The sequence below is a fragment of the Cyprinodon variegatus genome, unplaced genomic scaffold (assembly GCF_000732505.1).
Source record: "Cyprinodon variegatus isolate N-32 unplaced genomic scaffold, C_variegatus-1.0 Scaffold361, whole genome shotgun sequence".
NCBI classification, from domain to species: Eukaryota; Metazoa; Chordata; class Actinopteri; order Cyprinodontiformes; family Cyprinodontidae; genus Cyprinodon; species Cyprinodon variegatus.
In genome coordinates, this window is record NW_015150814.1 from 300,946 (window position 1) to 305,895 (window position 4,950).

Below are 4,950 nucleotides of genomic sequence, written 5' to 3' on the forward strand. Positions count from 1 at the left end.
CCTGGCTCCAGGGAGGAGACCAGTTTAAAGTATTGCATCTAGTTCTGGTTCCACGTCCTGTCTCAGCTACCCTCTTCCACTGAGCCTGCCTGTCTGCACCTGATCCTGTCTGCTCCTGTGCGTGACCACCTGGTCATGCTTCTGGTCCCAGTCAGACTCTGAACCCTCCTGGGAGCTTGTGGATGCCTGGAAGTCTGGATCCTGCCACATGTTTCTGTTCCTGCCTGATCTGGATCCTGTTCCTGTCTGTTCTGGATCCCTCACCAGGATCAGCTTCCAGCATGTCCTTTGGAACTGCAGCACTTGGGGACATTCATGGACTGAACTGCTAAACCAGAGTGTCTGTGACTGGGCGGTGCCCCGCTCCCCATCCTGCAGTGTCCGCAAGCCACAGCTCCACTTTAGTTTTTGCTTTATTATTTAATAAACGTTTTGAACTTTCCCACTGCCTGTCTCGCCCTGAATTCTGGGTCCAACTGCCTGAGACCATTATGGAGTTTCAAAATATAGAAATTTTAACAAAGCTAAAAACACCAAAATATCTTCTCAGCTAGTGAGAAAAAAAAAACAGATGATTTAAATCAATCTGATCACTTTGGTCCAACTAAATTGAAAGATTTAACTTCCAAGTTAATCTTACTGCATTAACAGCCTTATAACTAGATGCTGTTTGTGGATTCCATAACCACATCCCAAAAATCAAAACTCCCAAGTTATATTTCAGAGTCAATTCCAGTCCAAAATAGGTTAGATGCCTCGAAATATAACTTAGATCTCTTTGTCTTTTTGTGATTTTTTTGTTCAATGCCCATCCAGGTAGGGTGTCACATTAATGTTGGGATTTTCTATTTCTATATCTTATGTAATCAGATATTATTTTGGCTGTTATATACTGTTTATGAACACACGCCATACTAGCTGTGTGTTAGAACAATAAATGAAAGAGTGATTCGAGCACTGATCAGGGTCAAACAGTTAATTCTGCACATGCATGGAATAAATTCACCTCAACTTCTGTTCAAAATATAAGTTTATTAACAAAAATCATTCAGCTCCAAGTCAAACATATTTCAGTTTAACACTCTTAAAGGGGAACACCTTTTTTTCACATTGTGCCCTTGATTTGACATTATTACATCATGTTCTACTCACCCATATGAGTGTTGTGTTATTTGGAGCTGTTCTGAAGATATTCCGTTAGGTTATATCCAAGTAACGTCTTCCTATGGGCAACAAGTTGAAGGCACAAACTAAACTGTTCATAATTTATTCTTTATGGTACGCCAGCATTCATATCATGTAGGCAAATCACTGTCCCCCAGACATCCGCGGTTATGTTTTATATATTTATATTTTTTTAAATCAAAGCAGAGTGTGTATGACATCATCCGTGCCAGACTGGAGGTGTGACAGGCAGCCATGGCCACAGGCGGCTAGGCTAGCTAAGTGCACGCAGCAAGAGAGATCATCTGTGGTAGTAGCACCAGATATCTTCCAGGCATGTGAGTAAAACTAGCAGGAGTTCAGCGGACAGGATGAATGAACGGTAGCCGGCAGAATCTCCATCTTGCCGGAGATTGACCCCAGCTTCATGGGCAAGGGAGAGGAGGCAAAAATCAATAAATCTGGTTTTCTCTGTGGTTTTGTCTGTTCTAACAGAGAGGGGGCTGGCAAGTCCTACCTCTGTGAGAGGTCCTGTGGAGGCCTTGGCTGAAAGGGGGGGAGGGGGTCCCTCAGCAGTTAGTCACCAAAGTGACACCCAACAGAAAGAGGGTGGATTCAAACTAAATTGCTTAAAATCCCTTAAAGAAAAGATGAAGGATAAGCTAAATTGCTAATAAATCCTTAAATGTTAAGTTTTGTGGTAAACTGCCAATAAAGAGAGGTAAAGCATGCGCTAAAAAGCAGATAAATCCTAAAACAAGGTATATCATATTTAGCACTGAAAGAAAAGTGTTTCTTTGATTTTACAGAAACACTTCTTTTTTTGTTGTAACTTGTGTTTTTTGTGTCATCAGCTAAAAATGGATCTAAGTATTCTCAATACTTAGCACATCATTGACTCCACAGACGTAGAGAAACAAAAAGGCATTGTTGAAATTCTTATCCACTTATCGCCAGAAGACTCAGATAACCTAAACAGCTCTAACCTCAGTGTATGTGAAGAAAAGATTCAAGAATTAATTCACTTAATTCAAAACCCAACTGAAAACATTCTGATTACAGATGTACTCTGTGAGTTCACTCTGTTGCATCAGCGTAAATACCAACGAGAATCTGAAAGGTATGATCAGTTGGAAGCTGAATATCAAATGACCCTGCACAGAGTTAGTACTGCAAGACTTTTATTGTCAGAATCTGAGAGAAGGTTAGAGGAAGCTGAAAGGATCAGTGGCCAACAAGGCCAGAGTGACATTGCTTTCGAACACCGTGTCAACCCCCCTCTCCGAGGAGCTATGCCATAACCAATGCCAGCAGACTTTGAATCAGCAGGACGTCAAACCAGTTGAAAGGAAAACAGTTACTAAAACAGACCCAAAGACACAGCTTCAAAAACTCTAATTTAAAGGTGAATGAGTATCACTTCAGTCATCAAAGGTTAGCTCAAAATTCCCCACTATTTTATGAGCAGAACCAACTTCCTGATGAGCCCGGTCATCAACAAATCAGAATAGAATTCAATAGATTGAATCCTTGGCCAAAGACATAGAGATTTTTGATCTAGAAATTCAACACTCCAACATAACTGATTATCTGGAAGAAGCTGAGCACTGTACTGCACAGTAGACAGTGCTCAACAATAGTGATGGGGCTCAACCTTAAGAGAAGAATATTCTGTTTACAGAGATGCAGCTTTAGCAACGCTTGAGGCATCTTTAGTTCTCCAAGAAGAACATGAAACACTCAGAGAACATTACTTTCGCTTGAGAGAGGTTTATTTTTGAGGGCTGCAGTTCTCCAGATATTGAGGAAGAAGATCCCATATTTATGGCATTGTTCATTCAAAATCTACATGAAAGTGTAGCAATGCAATGCAGGACAGAGAACCTTTCTATGCAGGAGACTCACGAGTATGCTCAGCTTGTTTGGTAAATACATCTCAAATCAGATAGATTTCAAAGCAAGCTTAGAGTCTTAAACCTTCGAACAAAGAACAGGACCAAAAAGAAGCACAGGTTCAGTTCCCCAGTGGTTCCCCAAAATGAAGGATTTAATGACTTAGGAGAACGAAAACCAGAACCCCCCAAATATAAATCACAAACCTTGCCACACTGCAAAACCAAAGGGTTGACACGGTTAAAGGGGAAATAAACAAGTTAGAGAAATAATCTCAAAAGAAAACTTTCCCAATAATGACCTCGAATAAAAATATCAGGAATATACTTCCTGTCCTGACAGTGTGCAGGTTTGCAGCAAGACTGCTTTGTCTGTAGGAGTGTCAGATTGTTAGCTTTGGCAGTAATGTTCTATAGTTGGATTTGTAGTCATTTGAGCTTTAAAAAACATAAAAAACAGGAAAGTTTCATAGTCACTCAGTATTTTATGTCTTCTGTTTCTGGTTAAACCTTGCCTGTTAATGAGAAATACACCAATAACTGACCCTCTGCTTACTTTATATTCATGTAACTTCATTATTTCTAACCTTCACAGTTGAAAATGTCTTCAAGTGACATAGCATTGATATGAACCATAATTTAAGACGACAAAATGTGCTCCCCAGGTTGTCCAAATACAGATATTAAAGATATTATGTTTTGTGTAAATATCCCTCAGAAAGATCTTTTGAACTGCATAAGTTCAGTGTAGTTAGAAAACTAGTTATGCATTACAAGTCAGTGTGACAAGCAAACAAAAGCCAGTGAGCATTGAATTCCATGTTGAACACTTCATATATTTCCTGTTGGCAGAACCAGACTCTTTCTTACAGATAGATAAAACAATAGCAGACATTGGTGGCATGCTTCAGCTCCAGACTCCAGCTTCTTGCATATTTAAAATAATTTTATAACAAAGTCAAAAATTGCTCAGTTAGGGTCCATGATGAGATCACATAATTACACTCACTCAGGTTTTAAATGTAGACACTAAATGATCCCTACAGATGAGACCTGGAGGAAACTTAAATAATGAACGTCTGTCCACATTTTAAACAAGGATGATATAAAAACCCAGGACTTGAACTGGACTTGTTCTCGTTTACTTGTTATTTTACCCAAAACCTAAAGTTTAAAGCAGCAGTTATTTAAAAAAACTAACCTATCCTATTTTAGGAAATGCAGACCATCTCTCTTTGTTTCCATACTCTGTACTTATGTGTGCATGAGCTGCAGCACAAAGAATTAATCTCAACTGATTTTCATAAAATACAAATATGCTTCCAAAAGGAATTTATTCCGGCCACATAAACTTTAGTACGAAACAAATTCTGAAATGAAACATGCAAATGAGATTCACAGACAGAGAGGGAACCACTTCCAGCTTTGTTTGACATTTGAAGATTTATAAAGAAGAGTAGATCCTCTCCTTTTGCTATGATACATCTAATTGGCAAATGTTTGCACTGGTTTCAATTTTAAAACATACATTAATCAACTGCTTGGTGACTAAACGCACTTTCTTGTTATTTAAACAATGTTTTTTAGTTAAACAACATTAAAGTATGTAAGCAAAAGTTATTCTAAGAATGCATTTTAAAATGATATAACAGCCTTTGCAGCCACGTCTCTCTGGATCAGACAGGAGATATTGAAAAACTATGACTGCTTTTGAGTGACACCAGAAAACCCCACACTATTCCTGTGAAGAAGTAAATTAATTCATGTCTTGCCAAAAATTCCTTTCTAATTGCTAATTGGCGAAGGATGAAAGCATGCATGGCTCTAAAAAACAACACGGAAAAGATTTCAGTGAGAAAAAGATCCTCATTATTACCTAACCAGAGGAATTTCT